At 43.3% G+C, this 26,982-nt stretch overlaps 1 protein-coding gene and 1 pseudogene across 2 annotated transcripts in view; both read left to right on the forward strand.

Moving 5' to 3' along the window:
* Positions 1-26,982, forward strand: part of DYNC1I1 (dynein cytoplasmic 1 intermediate chain 1) — a 381,788-nt gene that overhangs the window by 83,635 nt on the left and 271,171 nt on the right. The gene's annotated exons all lie outside the window — the stretch shown is intronic.
* On the forward strand, positions 8,967-9,119 carry LOC130274643 (U2 spliceosomal RNA; annotated as a pseudogene).

Consider the following 26,982-nt stretch of genomic DNA (forward strand, 5'->3'; position numbering starts at 1 on the left):
AAAAATCAAGAACAACATATTTCATATGCAATATATTTATTGATTAAATCTACAGTTTATTGATTAAATCTACCTCCAGTATCTACACCTACTCGATTTCATCTATATCAGAGTGGAGATTCTTTTTCAACATCCTAATAGGAGGAGTCACTAAGCACCCGGACCCAAGGTACTTCTCACCTCCGGCTAGCCCTCCTCCTTCACCTACCCTATTTACCTATCTGTTCATTATAACACCAATCTATCTTCTTTTATAGACTGATATTCATACGCAGCTGTCCAGATCAGTGTGTCACTCTCATCATATCACCATACAAGTATATCTAATGTACGCTTCTTCAATCTACATGTGATGATGCATTGCTACTATATGTACGGTCTCCCATGACCTTATTTCTGCAAGTATTCTCCACGAGAATCCCTGAGGAGCTATCTGTACTCACACGGATAAGCGAAACGCGTTGGATTAATGCAATCTCTATGTAATGCATAGGTATATCTCTACCTATGCAACACACACAATTGTGGGTTTTAAACGTGAATACTACTACATACCCCTGGCTACCCCCCTCGGGTTCTGATACTGTATTATTATTTTTACCACATGTATGTTACACCTCTAAACACCTAAGCGTGATATCTAAGATCAAATACTGTATATTGGATCTGTCGGGCTATTAGCCTCGGTCTACTGTATCTTGGCGACACCACAGTATTGTTTCAGCATCCCCTCTATAGCCCAGGGCCATTAGGAGGTTCCAGTGTAGGCCCAGGTCACTAGGACAGGGGACTTACAGTATCGCCAGGCAGGGCTAATAGATAGGGACATACTAGTCACGCCTTACTCTTGCTCGATCCTAAGTATACTATCTAATTTTTGTGCTTGTTAAAAAATACTGGCCCACACCAGTTGCAACACGATTACAGTGTTGTACTTTAATCAATAAATATATTGCATATGAAATATGTTGTTCTTGATTTTTTAGGATGTTACATTAACATATTTCCTCTTACCCCAGACAAGTAACGTCTATACAAGTTACGTCTATGCGCTTCTTTATTTTCATGAAGTGTTCATATATCCACGGCAGAGCAGTACAGGGGGGTTATCGGAGGGATGCAGGGTATGCGGGTGTGCCCGCACACCCGCATACCCTGCATCCCTCAGATAACCCCCCTGTACTGCTCTGCCGTGGATATATGAACCCTTCATGAAAATAAAGAAGAATTTTTTACTGCACCTGGGTGAGTCTTCCGTCTATTCTTTTTCTCTTTGATGAATATCATATGGAACTGTTTGCCTGTCAGACGTAGACGCTCCCCGCGAGGTGTACACACTAGAGCAGTTCATCATTCCGACAGTCCGGAGCAGCAAGAATTAGCGAGTAGGCAGTGCCTGGTGTAAATCTTCTTGTATGCCATAACTACTATAATACTGCTCCTATATATAAGAATATAACTACTATAATACTGCTCCTATATACAAGAATATAACTACTATAATACTTCTCCTATATACAAGAATATAACTACTATAATACTGCTCCTATGTACAAGAATATATCTACTATAATACTGCTCCTATATACAAGAATATAACTGCTATAATACTGCTCATATATACAAGAATATAACTACTATAATACTGCTCCTATGTACAAGAATATAACTACTATAATACTGCTCCTATATACAAGAATATAACTACTATAATACTGCTCCTATATATAAGAATATAACTACTATAATACTGCTCCTATATACAAGAATATAACTACCATAATCCAGCCTCCTATATACAAGAATATAACTACTATAATACTGCTCCTATGTACAAGAATATAACTAATATAATATTCCTATGTACAAGAATATAACTACTATAATACTGCTCCTATATACAATATAACTACTATAATACTGCTCCTATATACAAGAATATAACTACTATAATACTGCTCCTATATACAAGAATATAACATCAATAATACTGCCTCCTATATACAAGTATATAACTACTATAATACTGCTCCTATATACAAGAATATAACTACTATAATACTGCTCCTATATACAAGAATATAACTACTATAATACTTCCTCCTATATACAAAAATACTGTATATTACTGCCAATACTTTTCGGCATTATGAGGCCTTACAGAATTCATAAGAACGTGAAGGAGAGATTGGCCGCTAATACACAATGACAGACACGTGCTAAATGATAATTCACAGCGGATACGTAATAACTGACAGATGATAAACGTCCCCTATTTTCCCACATCAACAAATCCTAATTGTTTCGGATGCTAAATCCAGTATGTAAATGTGGCAGAGTTTGGGGGTCACTGTCAGCGCCCATTTCCCACTCCGACCCGCAGCCACCTGTGCGCTAAACAGCTGCTCTAATCCACAAGGAAATTGAGATCCAGTGTTTTGTAGCCCAGAGATCCCAAGTGTCAGAGTTTACATTATACATTAAAGGACCGGGATAAGGCAGGTTCCATTGACATCTCAAGTCGGATTTATTGAGGTTTATAGGCGCTAAAATGTAAATTCCGGTAGATTAGCAGAACGCTGAAAAAGAGGATAATGAATGAAATATTACTGATCCACAGTGCTGAACACTAGGACCATACACACCAGAACAGAAGCTACAAAGAAAGTCATTAGAAAGCAATAAAAGCCTGTAATTGTACATAAGCCGTAAAGTGTTACTGTCAGTACAAGGATTTTTTTTTCTCTTTTATCATAATGTAAACTATGAAATAAGAATTTTTGTAATTTACTTTAGTAACCTGTTCGCTAGCATTCTATGAAAAAATGACTATACTGCCCATGAACACAGAAGCTGTATATGGACAGTAAAGGTACACAGAGCTGCACTGTCCCTTAGTGCTCTCAGTGCTGTGTAATTTTAAATAGCCTCATCCAATGCCAGTATGACATCCAATCAGCTATTGTGAGATACACATGACTGTACAAGAATAATTCTGCTCCTATGTGCAAGAATATAACTACTATAATACTGCCCCTATATACAAGAATATATCTACTATAATACTGCTCCTATATACAAGAATATAACTACTATAATACTGCCTCTATATACAAGAATATAACTACTATAATACTGCCTCCTATATACAAGAATATAACTACTATAATACTGCCTCCTATATACAAGAATGTAACTACTATAATACTGCTCCTATATACAAGAATATACCTACTGTAAAACTACCTCCTATATACAAGAATATAACTACTATTATACTGCTCCTACATACAAGAATATAACTACTATAATACTGCCTCCTATATACAAGAATATAGCTACTATAATACTGCCCCTATATACAAGAATATAACTACTATAATACTGCCTCCTATATACAAGAATATAACTACTATAATACTGCCTCCTATATACAAGAATATAACTACTATAATACTGCTCCTATATACAAGAATATATCTACGATAATACTGCTCCTATATACAAGAATATAACTACTATAATACTGCCTCCTATGTACAAGAATATAACTACTATAATACTGCTCCTATATACGATAATACAACTTCTATAATACTGCCTCATATATACAAGAATATAACTACTATAATACTGCCCCCTATATACAAGAATATAACTACTATAATACTGCCTCCTATATACAAGAATATAACTACTATAATACTGCCTCCTATATACAAGAATATAACTGCTATAATACTGCCTCCTATATACAAGAATATAACTGCTATAATACTGCTCCTATATACAAGAATATAACTACTATAATACTGCCCCTATATACAAGAATATAACTACTATAATACTGCCTCCTATATACAAGAATATAACTACTATAATACTGTCTCCTATGTACAAGAATATGGCAGCACTATTTATGTATGTTTTATTGTGTTATTAATTATATTTAAAGTATGGCAGCATTATTTATGTACACTGTGTTGCATTTTGTTTACTCACCATATAACTAGGGTATAGAATTTAAAACCTTGCCCGTTTACCCCATCTTACCCCCTCACGACAGAATCGGGCAAAGTGTATGTCCCTGGGCTTCATATATAGAGCAGTTATAGCCTAAAACCACACAACCATGTATTACAACTCTCATGTAGTTGGATTAATTGATTAAAGACTTGTATCTAAAACTGTCCACATAACTATGCACACTTTCTCCCACACATATATTCACACACAATGGATGGCTGAATCCATAAAATCTGAAAAAGTTAATAAACAAAAATCTATAATTACATTTTTTATTTTTATATGGTGGTCAAAATAAAGTAAACATTCTAATCCCTACATGCCCTAATTTATGGAAACCAATACAACGTGTTTTCCATTTGGGTATTTGGGACATAACATCTGCTCTGAGGTTACAGCCATATTTATCAATATTTATCGTATTTTACGCCATTCTTTGATCTCACAGCCCAGCTGTAGTACTCGGAATCTACCACAAGAGGGAGCTGCTGTGCTGTGAGTGCAAAAGAAAGAAAACAAATCCAGATCTAATCTATTATCTTGCGCGAGAGAATTACAGATGTCGTCCAACTTGTTATATAACCTTTTAGATTTGTACGGTTGTTCTTTGGAAAGTACAAGCAGAAATATTATTCCCTCCAGTGCAATATAGATACATTTATTCTGTAAGAGCGATTGCCAGGCCAGATTACTGGGGTTGTGAAATATTCTGATTATCTATGAAGGGGAACTAAACACATATGTTAAAATTACAACAAGGTGTGGCAAGGGGTTCCCTACGCTGCGCAATACGCTTTATCCTTCAGTAAATCACAGCATACTCCTCTTTACCGCCACAATTAGGCGATAGAACGGTGGATTATTTGCTTTAAAGGGGTACTCCGGTCCAAAGACATCTTATCCCCTATTAAAAGGATAGGGGATAATGTGGTGTCTCGGTACAGGACCTTGTCCCGTCCCTTGTGCTAAAGGGGCACTCCCGTGGAAAACATTTTTTTTTTTTTTAGATCAACTGGTGCCAGAAAGTTAAACAGATTTTTAAATTACTTCTATTATATAATCTTAATCCTTCCAGTACTTTTTAGGGGCTGTATACTACAGAGGAAATGTTTTTCTTTTTGGAGCACGCCGCTCCTATTGGATGACGGGACGGCGTGCGTGACGACGTGATGACGACGAAGGAGAGCGCCGACGATGCAGGGGATCCCGAGAAGTACGCTACGGAGCCCCGAGGACAGGTAAGTGATCGTCAGCGGACCACATGGGGCACCGTAAACGGCTATCCGGTGGCAGCTGAAGCAGTCTGCGCTGCCGGATAGCCGTTTATGCGATGGCCCCGACATAAAAAAGCATTGTATGTTGATGCTGCCTTCAACATGCGATGGCCTCTGAGAGGCCATCGTATGTTGAAATGATCGTATGTCGGGGCCATCGTAGGTCGGGGGGTCACTGTATTTCATATTAACTTTTAGTATGCGAAGTATTGAAAAATCTACTGTATGGAGAACCGTATAGAGAACGTGATGGATCTGCGAATGGTCTGGTAATGGTCTTTGGATCTGATTGGCTACTTAGCACCTTATGTACACTATACGGTGGCCTTAGTTATGGGTACAGTATGGCAGCTTTATTGAACAAAGTAAGTTCTACGAGTTCTACTATTCAACGCTAAAAGATTTATTCTGTAAGTATGTTGTACAATAGGTTGATAGATTTGTCTCAAATTTAGCATAATAATATGTTAGGGGTGGATACACGACCCTAGAAAATTTGGCTAAAATCGATAAAGCAGAAGGGGATGATTTCATGGATCCATCCATTATTATAGGTAGTGACTGTGCATTGGTTTGTTCCATTATTGTAGGTAGAGACTGGGCATTGGTTCAGTCCATTATTGGAGGTAGAGACTGTAAATTGGTTCAGTCCATTATTATAGGAAGTGACTGTGCATGGTTCAGTCCATTATTATAGGTAGTGACTGTGCATGGTTCAGTCCATTATTGTAGGTAGTGACTGTGCATTGGTTCAGTCCATTATTGTAGGTAGAGACTGTGCATTGGTTCAGTCCATTATTGTAGGCAGTGACTGTGAATTGGTTCAGTCCATTATTGTAGGTAGAGACTGTAAATTGGTTCAGTCCATTATTGTAGGCAGTGACTGTGCATTGGTTCAGTCCATTATTATAGGTAGTGACTGTGCATTGGTTCAGTCCATTATTGTAGGCAGTGACTGTGTATTGGTTTGGTCCATTATTGTAGGTAGAGACTGTGCATTGGTTCAGTCCATTATTGTAGGTAGAGACTGTAAATTTGTTCAGTCCATTATTATAGGTAGTGACTGTGCATGGTTCAGTCCATTATTGTAGGTAGTGACTGTGCATTGGTTCAGTCCATTATTGTAGGTAGAGACTGTGCATTGGTTTAGTCCATTATTGTAGGCAGTGACTGTGCATTGGTTCAGTCCATTATTGTAGGTAGAGACTGTGCATTGGTTCAGTCCATTATTGTAGGTAGAGACTGTGCATTGGTTTAGTCCATTATTGTAGGCAGTGACTGTACATTGGTTCAGTCCATTATTGAAGGTAGAGACTGTGCATTGGTTCAGTCCATTATTGTAGGTAGAGACTGTGCATTGGTTCAGTCCATTATTGTAGGTAGTGACTGTGCATTGGTTAAGTCCATTATTGTAGGTAGTGACTGTGCATTGGTTCAGTCCATTATTGTAGGTAGTGACTGTGCATTGGTTCAGTCCATTATTGTAGGCAGTGACTGTGCATTGTTACAGTCCATTATTGTAGGTAGTGACTGTGCATTGGTTCAGTCCATTATTGTAGGCAGTGACTGTGCATTGGTTCAGTCCATTATTGTAGGTAGTGACTGTGCATTGGCTTGGTCAATAGTTAGCCAAAAGACACCTGGCATGGAAGTATTAATGCTGGTATGGGAATAAGATGGCAGAAATGGGGGGGGGGGGGGGGGTGCTGGACTATAGGTATTGTGACTAGCTTGGGGTAAAATGGCTGCCATGGTGGTATTGTAACTGGTATGGGGTATTGTGGTTAGTATTTGATTATTGCAGATGGCATGGGGTAATATGACTGGTATGGAGATATTGTTGCTGATATGGGAATATTATTGATAGCATGGGGTATTGTGGCAGGTGTGGGAGTATAATGGCTAAAATTGGGACATTGTGACTGTTATGGAGGTATTGTTGCAGGCATGGGGTAATATGACTGGTATGGAGATATTGTTGCTGGTATGGGTATTGTTGCGGGCATGGGGTAATAAGACTGGCATGGAAGTATTGTTGCTGTAATGGGAATATTATGGCTGACATGGGGGCATTGTGGGCGGCACAAAAGGACTTGTGGTTCTCATAGTTCATAATACTTTGCATCATGTCTTGCAGGAGCATTGTGACAGCCCTATGGGACTCGTACTGAATACAGAATTCATCCAGGGTGACAATTTATTTCCACAGTTCTGTTCCTTTAAAAATACAGAACATAAAACAACAAACCGAAACACATCAGGGGAAATTTAATAAGCAAAATGTGGCAGAATTATGGCTCAAATTGTGCCAAAAGCTGGAGCACACGCCACACGCCAAATTTATTATGTGTTTTAGACACTTTTTACTAGACAGTTTTGGGCATAGCTAAGAGAGCTGTAAAATAGGTCAGATATACAAATGGCGTGCGCCAAAATTTGGCATATAATATTGGTGTAAAGTAAGCCAGCCAAGAGACGGTATCCAGCAATATGCGCCAACTCCATTGTATAGTGTGCGCCACTGTGATGAAATTGGCGCAGTTTCTGTCTGTCTCGTCTAGCCTTATCCTGTCTAACTTTAGCACAGTAATAATAAATCTCCCACCATTGTTGTCAGTGAGCCCAAATGGACCACATGAAATTCCAGGGCCCTTGGCAGGATGATAAAAGCGGTCGGACGAGCTTCCTGCAGAATATTCTAATGATCCTGGAGAGATGCCATTACCTTTCATTGGAAATGATTTGGAGCTTGCTGTTTATAGGGGGTGGGGGGGGGGATGTGATAGGAATTTAGATAAAACACTGTGAGGTTATCATCCAGATGATCTACGCTGCAGAACATATAGCGTCTCATTATCTTACATTTTTATTTTAGAATTTTTTTACATAATTTTTCCCCCTCTCTGCTATAGTTAAAGGGGTATTCAGGCTTTATACTGTACATCTTATCCCCTATCCAAAGGATAGGGAACAAGATGTATGATCACAGGGTTCCGCCGCTGGGGACCCCTGCGATCTCAGTGCAGCTCCCAGTATTCTGTGCCAGGCGCTGCCTCCAAGACGGGGACGACCCTTCCCATAGACATGAGTGGAGGGGGCATGATGTGACGTCACTAGGGGGCGTGGTAAGGACTAGTGATGAACGGCATAGGTCATATACGAGTTCGCGATATTTTGCGAATATTTGGACGAATATTCGTCCTATAGCCGCGAATTTCGCATATTCGCATATAGTTTGAATCCTTCTCATTGTCCCAAAAGCTTAAAGAAGGGAGGGATCAGTGTCCTCTGAAAGTGACGATATTCACATATTTTTCGCATAAAATTCGCATTCACATATTCGCCTTCTTTGGACCACAAGCTGGAAGCAGGGAGGGATTATCACCTTTTATTTACACAGTACACATCATTGTGATGTGTACTGTGAAAAAAAATAAACGAATATTCGACATAACAAATATGATTCGCAATATTCTCAATATTCGCAAAATCGCAAAGTGACGATATTAACGCAAAAAATTTGCTATTCAAATATTCGCGCCCAACACTAGTCGTGATGTCACGGAATGCAGGGGGCTGCACCGAGATCGTGGACCCCCACGATCATACATCTTATCCCCCTATCCCCACCGACAGGGTGGCCAAAATACCGGCTGTGCAGGTAAAATCGCTTCTCGGCCTTTTGGCTAAGATCAAGTGTAGTATCTGTTCTTATCAGTGGTTTAGTCTCTGGCCATTGATGTAGAATGGATGCTGCATGGAGGGGGCAGGTGTACCGGGGCGTTCCGGGGCTGGTTCTGAGGAATCAGCCCGACGGCTGTCCTGATGTGACCTGTTTCCTCCGGGTCTCGCCACGAGGTAGAGGGGTGTAGAGCCGAGGTACTTCTGTACCTCCGAGAGTGGTGACCCTGAGGTGCCAAAACTCACTGGGTGTTATAACTCACTGAGTGAAAGCACTGCACCATACTCTTCACCTTTGGCACTCACCCTTGGTATCCTGGCCTTCTGGCTAGGATCAGGGCAATTTTTATAGATTCGGCCAGATGACCGGGCAGTATATCTGCACTCGTCCACTTATTTATTATTTTTTTTGTTTGTCGTTTGTGTCTTTATTTGTACACAGGATTATAAGGATGCTGTAGCCCTTCTGGGTGTCCCTCCTGGCGGTCTAGGGGAGGTGTGTGTGGCCATTAGGTTCCTCACCTCCCTGCAACCCCTGGGCATCTTGGCTTTGGTCAAGATGCCACCAGTTTACGGCTCCTCGGCTGATACCTTGGCTAATGCCTAGGTCGAAGCCAGGAGCATTTTCGGCCCCTTAGTAGCTTCGGCGAAAAGGGGCATCAAACCTGGATCCTTGCAGGTGCCTTTTGGCCGGAGGTGAATGGTAGGTTTGTTGGGGGGCTTCTCTCCTGTTGGAGAAGGGCTTAGCGATAGACCACATCCTTTGTGCACGTTTTTTTTAGTGTGACACGTTTGCACCTTTTCTTGCACTTTGGGTGATAGAGACACTTGCCTCGGCTCTTGAAAAAGAAAAAAAAAAGATGTATAAAGCCAAAATACCCCTTTAAACATACATATCATGTTCCAGATGCAGCAAAGTTAGGTTTGTCCTAAGTACAAGAATATTACTACTATAATACTAAGTGTTATAAGTGATATAAATGTAAGCAAATCTCCAGGGCCAGATGGATTGCACCCAAGAGTTCTTAGAGAGGTAAGTTCAGTAATATCTGTACCCCTGTTCATGATATTTAGAGATTCTCTGGTGTCTGGTATTGTGCCAAGGGACTGGTGCAAGGCGAATGTGGTGCCAATCTTTAAAAAGGGCTCTAGGTCTTCCCCAGGAAACTATAGAACGGTAAGTCTAACGTGCACTGTTCCTATATACAAGAATATAACTACTATAATACTGCCTCCTATATACAAGAATATAACTACTATAATACTGATCCTATGTACAAGAACATAACTACTATAATACTGCCCCTATATACAAGAATATAACTACTATAATACTGCCTCCTATATACAAGAATATAACTACTATAATACTGCTCCTATATACAAGAATATAACTACTATAATACTGCTCCTATATACAAGAATATAACTGCTATAATACTGCCTCCTATATACAAGAATATAACTACTATAATACTGCTCCTATATACAAGAATATAACTACTATAATACTGCTCCTATATACAAGAATATAACTACTATAATACTGCTCCTATATACAAGAATATAACTACTATAATACTGCTCCTATATACAAGAATATAACTACTATAATACTGCTCCTATATACAAGAATATAACTACTATAATACTGCCTCCTATATACAAGAATATAACTACTATAATACTGCTGATGTAAGTAATGTAAAACTCCTTCAGTGTTGCAGTTTATGTATCCTCTAGATTTGTGAGGCTTTTATGCTGAGTTGGAGTCCTTCTGTAACAATCCAAGGGAACAAACAACAATCTCAGCTCTGCTACATCTCTAAGGAGCATGCCTTCTCTTCGTGCCTGCCAGGCTTTCCCTCCTGGTGTTTAGTCAGGCAGTGCAGAGTGTTTGCAGAACTTTTCTCGTATTGACCTGCGGAGCTATGTTAGCCTCCCGGAGTAGATGCCTCTCGGTTTCATCATTATGATAATTTCTCTTCTCTCTCAAAAACAGCCATTCATGAGGATCCAAAAAATTTTACACTTCTAATTTTCCAATTGACCTTGCCAGTTATAGTGTGACCCGGTGTCACAGTCTGAAAACATATGCTGTGTTCTGCACGCTCTTGGCAGCTGGGGTGCAGCTTGATCCTAACCAGAAACTTGTCATCCTCCTGGTTGCATACCCTGCGATTACCGCTCGGAGGCGGCTGCTGCCTACACGGCCCGAAAAGAGATGATCCCTACAGCTGGGCCCACTTTAGGACTACAAATTGTTACATTCAACTCCGGCGTTAACTTTCTTAATAATCTAACCCAGTGGTCTAAAAACTGTGGCCATCATATGGCACTTCCAGTCAGAGGACACTGATCTGATCCCTCCCTTCTTTAAAGGGAACCAATCATCAGATTTTACCCTATATAACGCTTGGCAAAGCGTTATATAGGGTAAAATCTTTATTTTCCCCATTCCCAGGGGAAGCTCCTGCCCCCAGGGATGGTGAAGATATGAAGTCATAAACTAGTCACCGCCGCCGCCGTAAGTAGTCACCTGGGCGGGGAGCTCTTCTCACCTACTCCCGTTCTTCAGCCGGCAGCGACGCCCCCTCCGCTTGATTGATGGGCCGCGTCATCACTCTGCTCCGTCTATTCAGTGAGCGGAACAATGACGCGGCCTATCAATCAAGCGGAAGGGGCGTCGCTGCCGGCCGAAGAACGGGAGTAGGGGAGAAGAGCTCCCCGCCCAGGTGACTACTTACGGCGGCGGCGGTGACTAGTTTATAACTTCATATCTTCACCATCCCTGGGGGCAGGAGCGTCCCCCGGGGATGGTGAGGACAACAATTTTACCCTATATAACGCTTTGCCAAGCATTATATAGGGTAAAATCTGATGATTGGTTCCCTTTAAGGTGAAAGATATAATCGCACTTGCGCACTATGCGAATTTCATTACGAATTTCTGCATGAAAAAAAAAAGAGAACGAACTTAGCGAATTTGCGAATTTCGTGAATATAGGACGAATATTCATCCATATATTTGCGATCTATAGCGAATTCGAATATGGCCTATGCTGCTCATCACTATTCTATGCATGAAGTATAAAGTACTATGGTCATGTGTAGTGGTCAGGTCATGTTGGGGGTTGTAGTGTCCTATGTATGGAGTATAACGGAATGGTATTATGGTCATGTCCAGTGGTCGGGTCATAATGGGTGTTGTAGTGTTCTACAGTATGTATAGAGTTTAATTGAATGGTATTATGGTCATGTCCAGTGGTCAGGTTGTGTTGGGAGTTGTAGTATTTTATATATGCAGTAGAATGATAATATGGTCATGTCCAGTGGTCGGGTTGTGTTGGGATTTGTAGTGTTCTATATATGGAGTAGAATGATACTATGGTCATGTCCAGTGATTGGGTCATATTGGAGTTTGTAGTGTTTAATATATGGAGTAGAATGATATTATGGTCATGTCCAGTAGAGGGTTGTAGTCATCCATATATGGAGTAGAATAAAACTATGGTAATGTCCAGGGGTTGAGTTCTGTTGGAGGTTCTAGTGTTTTATATAAGGAGTAGAATGATAATATGGTCATGTTCAGTGGTCGGGTTGTGTTGGAAGTTCTAGTGTTTTATATAAGGAGTAGAATGATAATATGGTAATGTCCAGGGGTTGAGCTGTGTTGGAGGTTCTAGTGTTTTATATAAGGAGTAGAATGATAATATGGTCATGTTCAGTGGTCGGTTGTGTTGGGAGCTGTTGTGTTCTATATATGGAGTAGAATAAAACTATGGTCATGTCCAGTGGTCGGGTCATATTGGAGTTTGTAGTGTTTAATATACGGAGTAGAATGATAATATGGTCATGTCCAGTGGTCGGTTGTGTTGGGAGCTGTTGTGTTCTATATATGGAGTAGAATAAAACTATGGTCATGTCCAGTGGTTGGGTCATATTGGAGGTTGTAGTGTTCTATGTGTAGAGTATAATAGCCTTGTATTATGGTCATATCCAGTGGTCGGGTTGTGATGGGAGTTGTAGTGTCCTTTACATATCTGTCACGTAGAGCCTCTACGAACTCCTTGCCACTTTGGTAAAAAGGAAAGTGAGCTAAAAGTGAGAAATGTGAAATCTCCGAGCTGCGTCAGCGCTAAAGTGCCGCTATTACAAACTGACGGAAGTCTTAATAGATCTTTTAGGTATGACATATACCTTAAAGTTCTGCCGAAGTGTCATGAGAGATTGGTGTATAGGTGATATAGCCTGGGAGCCTTGACAAGATAATGCCTGTCCATTTAGAGACATCGTATTTATTTGAGTAAATTATAACAGCGAGATCTGTAATAACCACTTTATTCGCCTGGAACTTTTACACCGAGATGTCTGCGATTGACATATTTCGAGATACACGCCTTGTCGTGGACATGACAGCACTTAACTAGATGGGTACGAAACACAATACCTGAGGCAGCTGGCGGCTGACATGTTAATTGCAAGGTTTATATAAATTACAAGACAAACAGGAGGCGGCTGGAAAACCTTCCATTACTTTGTAGGAATTTAAGTTAAGATGTAATGTTTACAGATATCGAGCACATTGTGGCCAAGATTTGGAATTTTTTTTTCTACGCACACTTTTGTTGGACCAGGAGTAGCCCTGGCATGGGGGGTTAGTCAGAATATAATTCTCCATATACCCATATACTCTCTTCCCGGAGAGATTGTCTTAAAGTAACCTTATGGTAAGGGCAATATAGAGGAAGGGGATTTTAAAGGGATATTCCAGCCCTAGACATGTTAACCCCTATTCAAACAATAGTCCAGGACCCAATCGATCTCCGGGCCAGCGATGAGGCGTTACGGTCACGGAAGCCTGGGGTGATTGTGATGTCACGCCCCCTCCATTCATGTCTATGGGAGGGGGTGTGACGGCCAGTACACAGCCATCATGCCTTCTCCCATAGACATGAATGGAGGGGGCGTGGTTTGACGTCACAACCCCTGCCGCGGGAACCCATCGTTCTAAACAAACTTTGGATAGGGGATAAGATGTCTAGGGGTGGAGTACCCCTTTAATTCCTCCATAGTCTATTAGAACATTGAGGAATTTATTACATGAATGTGTATAAGCTGGGGGATGCAACGTTTTGGTGTTCCTGGAATGCTAAAACTACCTGGCAATGATACCTCCCTTGTTCCTGTTTTCTTTCGCAAATAGACACATATGACCTCAAAAGAAACAGGGCTGTCTAACGAACCCCATTACCTCCATGGAATGATAAGTAACAGGAAAGAGAAGTGGGGCCATACTTTTGTGGTTATAGGAAATGACAATCTGATGCTCTTTAGGAACATATTGCCATCATTTCCATTGTGGCTGCATTATTCTTAGACTAAAAAGTAAAGAACATTGAATTCTTACAATTTGCTTCTAAGTAACCATAAAATCTGGAACGTCCACGCAGTACGTTCTGTGGACACTAAACTCTTCCCGACATGGAAGCATGATGACTGGTGAGTGACTATACTTAATGTCAGGATGTACTACATAAATAATGAATAAATGCATTCCTTAACATTTATAATGGTAACACCAAGAAGGACAAGCCATCTGTGCTATACAACATGCCTGATAGGGTCTCATCAATTCATGCTGCTTATATCAAATTCTGACCCTCCCATCTGTATGGTGCTACAAAGATCTGGATCCGTCTGACCAGGCCATGTTCCTCCAAAGAGTTCTGGATTCATCTGACCAGGCCATGTTCCTCCAAGAAGATCTCCATCCATGTGACCAGGCCATGTTTCTCCAAGAAGATCTCCATCCATGTGACCAGGCCATGTTTCTCCAAGAAGATCTCCATCCATGTGACCAGGCCATGTTTCTCCAAGAAGATCTCCATCCATCTGACCAGGACATGTTTCTCCAGAGATTTCCATCCATCTGACCAGGCCATGTTTCCCCACAGAGATCTTGATCCATCTGACCAGGCCAAGTTTCTCCACATAGATTTCCTTCCATATGACCAGGCCATGTTTCTCCACAGAAATCTCCATCCGTCTGACCAGGACATGTTTCTCCACAGAGATTTCCATCCATCTCACCAGGCCATGTTCCTCCACAGAGATCTCTATCCATCAGACCAGGACATGTTCCTCCACAGAGATCTCTATCCATCTGACCAGGCCATGCTTCCCCAAGTAGATGTCCATCCATCTGACCAGGCCATGTTTCTCCAAAAGATCTGGATCCATCTGACCAGGCCATGTTTTTCCCCAGAGATCTGGATCCATCTGACCAGGCCATGTTTCTCCACAGAGATCTCCATCCATCTGACCAGGCCATGTTTCTCCAAAGAGATCTCCATCCATCTGACCAGGCCATGTTTCTCCACAGAGATCTCTATCCATCTGACCAGGCCATGTTTCTTCACAGAGATTTCCATCCATCTGACAAGGCCATGGTCCTCCACTGAGATCTCCATCCATCTGACCAGGCCATGTTTTTCCACAGAGCTCCTTATCCATCTGACCAGGCCATGTTTCTCCACAGAGATCTCTATCCATCTGACCAGGCCATGTTCCTCCAGAGAGTTCTGGATCCATCTGACCAGGCCAAGTTCCTCCAAAGAGTTCTGGATCCATCTGACCAGGCCATGTTACTCCACAGAGATCTCTATCCATCTGACCAGGCCATGTTCCTCCAAAGAGTTCTGGATCCATCTGACCAGGCCAAGTTCCTCCAAAGAGTTCTGGATCCATCTGACCAGGCAATGTTTCTCCACAGAGATCTCTATCCATCTGACCAGGCTATGTTTCTCCACAGATATCTCTATCCATCTGACCAGGCCATTCTCTACAGAGACCTCCATCCATCTGGCCAGGCCATGTTTCTTCAAGAAGATCTCCATCCATCTGACCAGGCCATGTTTCTTCAAGAAGATCTCTATCCATCTGACCAGGCCATGTTTCTCCACAGAGATCTCTATCCATCTGACCAGGCCATGTTTCTCCACAGAGTTCTGGATCCATCTGACCAGGCCATGTTTTTCCACAGAGATCTCTATCCATCTGACCAGGACATGTTTCTCCACAGAGATCTCTATCCATCTGACCAGGCCATGTTTCTCCACAGAGTTCTGGATCCATCTGACCAGGCCATGTTTTTCCACAGAGATCTCTATCCATCTGACCAGGCCATATTCCTCCACAGAGATCTCCTTTCATCTGACCGGGACATTTCTCCACACAGATCTGGATGTCACTGCTGTTCACCTGACTAAAGCCAACTATGATGTCACTGCTGCGCATACACATCAGTCATGTCACAACATCTTAGTAATCCACAGATTTGTGATAACACTGAATGTTACCCAACTAAAACCCGCTTGTGGTGTCACAGCAGCTTATCCGATTCCGCTTTCACAGCAGTTACCTAACAAAACCACAGTTGTGATGTCATAGTGGTATACCCGACTGAGCCTCACTTGTGATGTCACATTTGTGATGTCACAGCATGTCACCTCTTTGAAATACAATTGTTATGTTCTAAAGCTTATCTGACCTAAAACAGCTTGCGAGGTCATAATAGTGTACATGCCCCAAACCCACAGTGATGTCACAAAAGCTTACCTGTTAAAATAGAATTGTGATGTCACAGCAGCTAACCTGTCTGAAACCCATGTGTGATGTCACTGCAGATCACCTGACTAAAACCTACAGTATATGTGGCGGCACAAAAACTATTATGACCAGTAGTATCTGTGAGATGTGGATACAAAAGGAGTATAACCACTAACGTGTGATCTCATAGAGCAGTGGTCTCCAACCTGCGGACCTCCAGATGTTGCAAAACTACAACCCCCAGCATGCCCGGACAGCCAACGGCTGTCCGGGCATGCTGGGAGTTGTAGTTTTGCAACATCTGGAGGTCCGCAGGTTGAAGACCACTGTCATAGAGATAATTAATCACTATTATTTTTAAAGGGGTACTCCGGTGGAAAACTTTTTTTTTTTTTTTTTAATCAACTGGTGCTGGAAAGTTAAACAGATTTGTAAATGACTTCTATTTAAAAAAAATCTTAATCCTTCCAGTACTTATTAGCTGCTAAATACTACAGAGGAAATTCTTTTCTTTTTGGAACACAGAGCTCTCTGCTGACATCACGAGCACAGTGCTCTCTGCTGACATCTCTGTCCATTTTAGGAACTGTCCAGAGCAGCATATGCTTTCTATGGGGATTTTCTCCTACTCTGCACAGTTCTTAAAATGGACAGAGGTGTCAGCAGAGAGCACTGTGGTCATGATGTCAGCAGAGAGCTCTGTGTTCCAAAAAAGAAAATAATTTCCTCTGTAGTATTCAGCAGCTAATAAGTACTGGAAGGATTAAGATTTTTTTTAATAGAAGTAATTTACAAATCTGTTTAACTTTCTGCACGAGTTAATTAGAAAAAAAAGGGCCCCTTCCCTTCAGGGTAGTCAGGACATGTTGGAAGTCGTAATTTTTTGTAACAGCTGGAGAGCCACAGGTTGCCGACCACTACAGTAGTGAAAGGCTCTTAGTGCATGCTGGGAGTTGTAGTTTTGCAAATGTCGGAGAGCCACAGGTTAGCATTCCACTCCAGTAGGGAAAGACTGTGAGGACATGCTGGGAGTTGTAGTTTTGCACCATCCCAGCTATAAGTGCCATCTGCTGCCACTTTCCCTTGTAAATGAAACTAAATACGGACGGGACTTTCATGTGACATCTTGTTCTTGTACGTTGCATTTGGGAAATGTTGAGGAATGTCCATATAGCTCAGGGAGTGGAGTCACCAGTCGCCGTCATTGCATCTGGCCGATATTAGGGCCGCCAGTGTTTCTCATTGTATACAATCAAATTGAAAGCTGGTAGCAGGCAGGAGCCAGTAATGTGGCGGATGATGTTTCACAGTAGCCCCCCCCCCCCCCCCATACCATATACAGAGGGGAAAATGTTTTGGGTTAGTACAGGAATACACTTGGTGGTCTTATTTTAGTCTCTGCTTGACATTTTTCCACTTCAAACTCACCGCAGTCCTGGCCACAACTGGCGTACGCTACTGATGGGGTGACGGCGGGGTACGGTCTGCAACCCAGCCCAGCCTTATGAAAACCAGAACTGTCTCTCTCTCTCTTTATCTCTCTCTCCATATATATATATATATATATATATATATATATATGTATATGTGGTAGGTACAGGGTGTGATGAAAAGGGCAGATAGAAATACCCTAGGGCAGATGGCATTAACCCCTTGTATTCGTGACGCCAGGACGTGGTTTTTCCTCGATACCACCCGAAGGTATATCACTAGATCCTGGGCTAGGCACAGGGGCAATAATGACTCCGATGACAAGTTACGGATAACAGTAGCTTTAATGAGGGTAGACAGTTGGTAAAGTCTTTACAGTTCAGCCAGGGCCTAGGGAGGTGACTAGAGATGAGCGAACTTACAGTAAATTCGATTCGTCACGAACTTCTCGGCTCGGCAGTTGATGACTTTTCCTGCACAAATTAGTTCAGCTTTCAGGTGCTCCGGTGGGCTGGAAAAGGTGGATACAGTCCTAGGAGACTCTTTCCTAGGAATGTATCCACCTTTTCCAGCCCACAGGAGCACCTGAAGGCTGAACTAATTTCCGCAGGATAAGTCATCGACTGCCGAGCCGAGAAGTTCGTGACGAATCGAATTTACTGTAAGTTCGCTCATTTCTAGAGGTGACCAGTGACTCAGAGATCTTAAAGGGGTACTCCGCCCCTGGCATCTTATCCCCAATGCGAATTTTATTCGCGAATATCGCATATTTGCGAATTCGCGAATATTCGTGAATATAGCACTATATATTCGCAATTACGAATATTCTTTTTTTTTTTTCACAGTACACATCACAGTGATCATCCCTGTCTGCTTCCAGCTTGTGTGGTGTAAAGAAGGCTCTAATACTACTGTGTGAGGCTGGCGTGCGAATTTTCGCATATGCAAATTTTCATATATGCTAATTTTCACATATACAAAATGCAAAAATAAAATGCGAATATTATGATTATGCGAATTTAGCGAACATATGATGAATTTTCGTCCATATATTCGCAAAATATCGCGAATTCAAATATGGCCTATGCCGCTCAACACTAGACTAGAGTAGGTTGAACCAGCCCTGGTGCTGGTGAGACACAGAAGATCGCAGGCTGGGTTGGAGAAAACATGGTAAAATCCATGGATGGGCGGATTCCCTCGCCTGGAATGTACTCTCTCGCAGGTCTGACAGCTGGAGGAGGTCGTGCTGGGAGCACAGGTAGATCTTTTTTCAGATGTAACTTGATTCAGTTTCGGTGAACAACTTGCGGCTCGTACCCAGGCTTTTGTACTTTGTATACATCATATTCCAGATAGGGTACGGCCGTCACCGTGTTAGGTTCTGTCTCCCAGATATAGTCTAACTTGTGGGTCCTTGGAAACTTCAGCAGCCAGATTTTATTGCCCAATTGAAGTGGTTTGGCGGAAGCGTGACGGGTATAGTCCTCCTTTTGTCTCTGCTGGGCCTTGCCCATCTTCTTGCTGACAATTTCTTTAGCCTCTCGGATTCTTCTCTAGTGGTCAGAGACCCCCTCTAGTGAGGCTTGCGGAGAGTTGTTGAACAGGGCTTGGAGCCCAAATATTTGGTCTGTAGGCAGCTGCCCATGTTGCCCCATCATCATGTAGAAAGGGGTGCACCCCGTAGAACAGTGGAATGTGTTGTTATGGATCTCCAATAGCTGGGGCAGCAGTCGGGGCCACTCTTCTTGTCTTGACACAGAGGCTGCTCGCAACATGTAGATAAAGAGTTGCTTGATGCGTACACAGATCCCGTTCACCTGGGGGGTGATAAGCAGTAGTCCGGAGTTTCTTGCAGACATGGAATTGACACAGCTCTTGGAAGAGTTGGGTCTCAAAGGCCGTTCCATGGTCTGTTAGGTGAGTAGAACATCTGGGCCGCTGTCTTGGCTGTGAGATCTTTGACGGGGACAACAACAACCAATTTGGAGTAGTGAACCACCATATTTAAAGCATAAGTGTACCAGGACCGGGTAGATGACAACTTGACATGGTCTAGCGCGACCAACTGGTTAGGCCTTTCACTCTGGATGGAATGGAGGGGTGCTCTTGCGTTCTTGCGCATGTTCGTGGTGATGTTACAGACAGCACATTCACTGCACCATTTCTCAATGTCGCTCCACATACCAATCCAATAAAATCTTCGCCTGACAGTACCTTCGGTCTTGTGGACTCCAAAGTGTCCCGACTGATCATGGTATACGTTGAGGACCATCACCACATCTCTTCAAGGAACCAGAGTCTGATGAAGTCGATCACCAGAGACTGGATCCAAAGAATCTTGATACAACAGTCCTTTGTGCAAAAACATTCGCTTCCTCTGTCGCCACAGATGTTTCAGCTCGTAGTCACACTGGGCACGGCGTAGATGGGTTGGTACCTTTTTTGCCAGAAGGTAGTCCAGCAGATCCCCCATGACTGGATTTTTGTCCTGAAGAGTCTTCCAGGTGTATTGGTCTTCTTTAACCTTTTTGGACCTGGGTTCACCATCCATGAGGGCGGTCACAACATTCTGGTTCACGAACCTTTTGTAGAATGGGGGCATCTCAACATCTTCCCACACGTCTTCGACAGGGGGTTCTTCGCCGTGGTCATCCTAGACAGTAAGTCGGTATTGACATTCAACTTGCCGCTTCTGTACTTGATGGTGAAACTGTAATTGGCTAATCCTGAAGCCCAACGCTGCTCGATGGCACCCAACTTGGCAGTGTTCAGGTGGACCAATGGGTTATTATCCATGTAGGCAGTAAATGGCGTGGCGGCCAAAAAGTATTTGAACTTTCCGGTCACGGCCCAAACCAGGACGAGAAGTTCCAACTTGAATGAGCTGTAATTCGCATAGTTCTTCTCTGCTTCTAGCAGGTTACGACTGGCATAAACAATTACTCGCTCTTGTCTTTCCTGGACTTGGGACAGGACAGCTCCCAGGCCTTCAAAACTGGCATCAGTATACAGCAGGAACAGCTGTCTGTAGTCTGGATACGCAAAGATGGGTGGTTCTGTCAGCAGATGTTTGAACGCCGTCTCTTGCTCTTCAGCCCATTCAACAGGTAGTCTTCTATTGTAGTTCTCCTTCGCCGTACACCGTAAGAGAGCTGTGAGGGGTTCTGAAATCTGGGCAAAGTGGGGAATGAAACAGTGGTAGTAGCCGGCAAACCCCAGGAAGCTCCTGACATCTTTCACCGTGCACGTGGTTGGGCAGTTATTGACAACTTCCACCTTTTCAGGATTAGGCTGGACTCCCTCTGCGCTGACAACATGACCCAAGTAGTGGACCTGAGTTTTGAGCAAGTGACACTTTGATGGTTTGATCTTCAGTCCATTCTTGTTCAGGACTTGGAAGGCGTCTGATAGGTGGCTAAGGTGTTCCTGATAGGACTTGAAATACACAATGACATCGTCCAGGTACAATAGGACACTTTGAAAATTCAGTTGGCCCAGGCAGCTTTCCTTTAGATGCTAGAACGTGACAGGGGCATTGCACAGCCCAAACGGCATACTTTCAAACTTTAACAGTCCCATGGGTGTCACGAAGGCGGCCATGGGCACTTGCCAATATCCACTGGTTAGGTCCAGGGTGGAGAAGTAAGCAACCGACCCGAGGGCGGTGAGTGACTCCTCGATCCTTGGCAATGGATAAGCGTCCTTGTGTGTGACATTGTTAAATTTCCTGTAGTCGACACAGAAGCGGATGGTTCTGTCCTTTTTCTTGACTAGGAAAAGTGGGGCTGCCCAGGGGCTTTGACTTTCCTGAATTACGTCTGCATCTTTCATGTCGGCCAGCATCTTCTTGACAGTCAGATACATGCCAGGCGTGACTGGACGGTGTCTTTCCTTGATAGGTGGGCTATCACCTGTGAGGATTTGGTGCTGGATCATTGAAGTCTGCCTGAAGTCTGTGGGGTGCTTGCTGAAAACCTCATGGCAAGCTGTCTTCTGGGGAGAGCACCAACTATTCTGTCTGACTTCCTTTCAAACACACTTCCCCTTTCTGCTACCTCATTAATTAGGCCACAGGTGGAGGTTTCTCCAGGGTTAGCTAGGGAAATACACCCTTCCCTTGCCACAGTGTCACAATATATAAAAATATAATATAATATATATATATATATATATATATATATATATATATATAAATATATATGGTGTCCCGGTACCGTACGTTGTACCGTACCTTTTGTGCTAAGTCCCCAAAGTCAGAGATCCTGCGTACCGATAGGATCCTCCTGGTGAGATAACCCTTAGTCACTTCTTCCTTCTTTGGTTTTATGTGTTTGATGTTTGTAATTTGTATATAATTTATATATATGTATAGAACTTCAAGGACCTTAGGTCACATGACTACTAAGCCTACTGTTAGGTTAAGCTTAAGGACCTTTCAGGTCACGTGAGTGGGTCACATGATGTACCACAATGCTTTGTGAAGGGACTGACAGTTGGTGGAACCAATAAGCTATGAGCCTGCCTCTTGCCATACAAGGACGCTGTTACCCAATCGTCGCTCTCTTTCCCCCGGGATATGACAGCGAGCGGAGCTCTGCGCAAGTCTAAAGACAAATCTAGGCCTGAAGCCTATTTCTTCAGCATCTTACTTACTGTGAGTCTACTAAACTCAATTCAACTAAATCTACGTGACTACTGAACCTAAAACCAAACCCTAAATTCAGTGGAACAGTGTAAAGCAAACCTCAGAGCTTATTTCCCTATAAGGTCCCAACCAACTGTGAGGAACTTAAAGTCCGCTCCTCTGTAAAGTCTGTTACTACTGTTAACCTGCATAAAAGTTGCAGTAAATTTATTTCCAGTTTACTAAACCTCCGGTGGTGGACAATCCTTTATTCCTACCCTACATCCCCACAAGCTCACCACATATATATATATCATCATGTGTGTATGTATGTAAATGTGTGTGTGTATATGTGTGTGTGTGTGTGTGTGTATGTATGTGTAAATATATAGATTCCATGCAAGGGTGGTGATTTCCATCTGAATTCCTATGCAAGTCTATGAGACTTATGGTACATCTCCTGATCATGTTACTTTCGGGCTGCAGATATTGCCCAGGACTTTTACACATCCTGTGACTGCACAGAATCGCACCGGATGGGATATGAGGAGGGGTATGAGGTCGGAATATGAGGATGGTATTGAGCACGGGATATGAGGTCATGATATGAGAAGGGGATACAAGGACGGGAGATGAGGACGAGAGATGAGGTTGGGATATGAACAAGTGATATAAAAATGGTATATGAGGTTGAGATATGAGGTTTAGATATGAGGAGGAGATATGAAAACGGAATTTGAGGACAGGATATGACGATGGCATATGAGGATGGACAGGATAGAAGGTTGGCATATGAGGATGTGGTAATGGCGGGCTCGAGGTGTGAGGTGCAGGGCAGATGTTATTACCCTAGGGACAGATGGCATTAACCCCTTTTGTTTGTGATGCCAGGGCGTGGTTTAGCCTTAACCACCCGAAGGTATACCGCTGGATCCTGAGCTAGGCACAGAGGCAATGAAGACACCGACATTGAATACGTGGTCGGGATATAAGGGCAGGACATGAGGACAGGATATGACGATGGCATATGAGGATGGACAGGATATATGGTTGGCATATGAGGATGTGGTAATGGCGGGCTGGGGGGTGTGAGGTGCAGGGCAGATGTTATTACCCTAGGGACAGATGGCATTAACCCCTTTTGTTTGTGATGCCAGGGTGTAGTTTAGCCTTGACCACCCGAAGGTATACCGCTGGATCCTGAGCTAGGCACAGAGGCAATGAAGACACCGACATTGAATACGAGGTCGGGATATAAGGGCAGGACATGAGGACGGGATATGAGGATGGACAAGATAAAAGGTTGGCACATGAGGACGGGATATAAGGACGTCATATATGAGGAGGGGATATAAGGGCAGGATATGAGACTGAGAATGGGATATGAGAACTGGGTTACGAGGTCAGGATATGTGGAACTGTAATTATATATAAATATATATATTTATATGTTGCAAAACTACAACTGCCAGCATTCCCAAACAACCTTTGGAAACATGCTGGAGGCATTCTGGTTGCCTTACACTGTATCACATGAGAGGGGCGCCAGTATTTCTGAGAAAATAGAAAAAAAACAAAAAACTTAGGACGCTCCAATGACATGAACTTAGCTGAGCCCATAAAAAAAGCCACATGGTGATTCATAGTGGAAACCCAATCCCGTAAAGCGGCTGCAGGAAGCTTTCTTCATCTTGTAATTTCCAATGGTATAAAGAGTCATAAAAACAAAACATTATAAGTCTAAGGTTTCCAGTAGCGGAATCCGGCGTTGACTTAGTAAATCCGGGACAGGCATAAGGCCCGAATCTGGGAATGATGAAGTTCATAAAAGGACTTATTCAAGGATCACAGAAAGTTAATCATTTGCCTGTGCGCTAAAATCATTGAGGTCAAAAAGAATTTCCCTCTAAAAAAAATTTAAAATCATCCTCTCTTTGTGTCACGTTGCAAAAAAGAATGGGGGAGATCTATCAAAACCTGTCCAGAGGAAAAGCTGCTGAGTTGCCCATAGCAACCAATCAGATCACTTCTTTCATTTTTATCAAGGTCTCTGCAAAACGAAAGAAGCGATCTGATTGGTTGCTATGGGCAACTCAGCAACTTTTATTCTGGACAGGTTTTGATAAATCTCCCCCAATATTTCTTAGTCTTATCTGCAAGCTGGGTGACAAGCAATATGGCTGTAAAGTCACCACATGGGGGGTTTCACCTATCACTGGGGCTCCTGTGGGTTTTTAGGACCAAACACTTGGGTTGTTATGGGGTTTTTATATGGATTATGATGTAGAAACCACATCAGAATCTGCATTAAAGGGGTACTCCGCCCCTAGACATCTTATCCCCTATCCAAAGGGGATAAGATGTCAGATCGCTGGGGTCCCGCTGCTGGGGACTCCCGGGATCTCGGCTGCTACACCCCGCTATCATTACTGCACAGAGCAAACTCACTCCATGCGTAATGACGGGCAATACAGGGGCCGGAGCATCGTGATGTCACGGCTCCGCCCCTCGTGATGTCATGACCCGCCCCCTTAATGCAAGTCTATGGGAGGGGGCGTGATGGCCGCCACGCCCCCTCCCATAGACTTGTATTGAGGAGCGGGCCGTTACGTCACAAGGAGCTATGACGTAACAATGCTCCGGCCCCTGCATTGCCCGTCATTGCGCACGGAGTGAGTCTGCTCTGTGCAGTAATGATAGCGGGGTGTAGCAGCCGAGATCCCGGGGGTCCCCAGCAGCGGGACCCCAGCGATCTGACATCTAGGGGATAAGATGTCTAGGGGCGGAGTACCCCTTTAAATTCACATCACATTAATTTCAATGGGAAAATCTGTCAAAGAGAGTTGATTCTGTTTCCCCCCCCCCCCCCCCATTGTAGTTAAAATCTGTCAAAAATAGGATTAAAAAGATGTGTTTTTTTTTTTTTTTTTTTTTATAAATCTAGTTTTAAATTACACAAATTTTCAAGTGGAATTTAGATGTGGATTTTATTTTAAAATAACAAAAATTTTAAGATCCTCTACATTACAGCCACAGTGCCCCCATATCATTGACAGCCACAGCGGCCCTACATCATTGACAGTCACAGTGCCCCTACATCATTTACAGCCACAGTTCCACCATATCAGTGACATCTCCGTGCCCCCATAACAGTAACAACCACAGTGCCCCTATATCAGTGACAGCCACCGGGCAACAATTTCAGTGACATCACCTTGCCCCCATATCAGTGACATCTCCGTGCCCCCATAACAGTAACAACCACAATGCCCCTATATCAGTGACAGCCACTATGCCCTTATATCCGCAACAGCTACACTGTACAGTGGTCCCTCAACATACGATGGTAATCTGTTCCAAATGGACCATCGTTTGTTGAAACCATCGTATGTTGAGGGATCCGTGCAATGTAAAGTATAGGACAGTGGTCTACAACCTGCGGACCTCCAGATGTTGCAAAACTACAACACCCAGCATGCCTGGACAGCCAACGGCTGTCCGGGCATGCTGGGAGTTGTAGTTTTGCAACATCTGGAGGTCCGCAGGTTGAAGACCACTGGTATTGGAGGTAGTACTCACGTGTCCCCGCCGCTCCGGACCGTCACCGCTGCCCTGGATGTCGCCCTCCATTGCTGTCGCCGCGTCCCCGTGGTGTCCCCGACGCTCCAGCAAGGCCTCTGCTTCCCCGGCATCCTCGCTCTCCGTCGCCACCATCACGTCGCTATGCACGCCGCTCCTATTGGATGACGGGACAGCGTGCGCAGCGACGTGATGACGACGATGGAGAGCGCCGACGATGCAGGGGATCCCGAAGAGGACGCGCCGGAGCCCCGAGGACAGGTAAGTGATCGCCAGCGGACCACACGGGGCACCGTAAACAGCTATCCGGGGGGAGGTGAATCAGTCTGCGCTGCCGGATAGCCGTTTATGCGATGGCCCCGACATACAAAAGCATCGTATGTTGATGCTGCCTTCAACATGCGATGGTCTCTGAGAGTGATCGTATTCTGAAATGATCGTATGTTGGGGCCATCGTAGGTCAGGGAGTCACTGTACTCATATCAGTGACAGCCACAGTGCCCCTATAACAGTGACAGCTCACATAACGGTGTCATTTACATAGGACAAAAGAGACCACCATAGCATCCTGTGGTGACTGGGATGTTGCAGTATGTAGCAGGGTCTGGTGGTATAAACCCTGGGCGCAAGATGTTGTTAACCCCTTAGTGTTCGTGAGGCCAGGATGTGGTTATTCCGGTATGGTAACCGCCGTCAACCAACCCAAAAACGGTTTTGTAATAAAGGAATGTCCACAACCAGGATTGTGAGTAAA

This window comes from Hyla sarda, chromosome 5 (assembly GCF_029499605.1).
Source record: "Hyla sarda isolate aHylSar1 chromosome 5, aHylSar1.hap1, whole genome shotgun sequence".
NCBI classification, from domain to species: Eukaryota; Metazoa; Chordata; class Amphibia; order Anura; family Hylidae; genus Hyla; species Hyla sarda.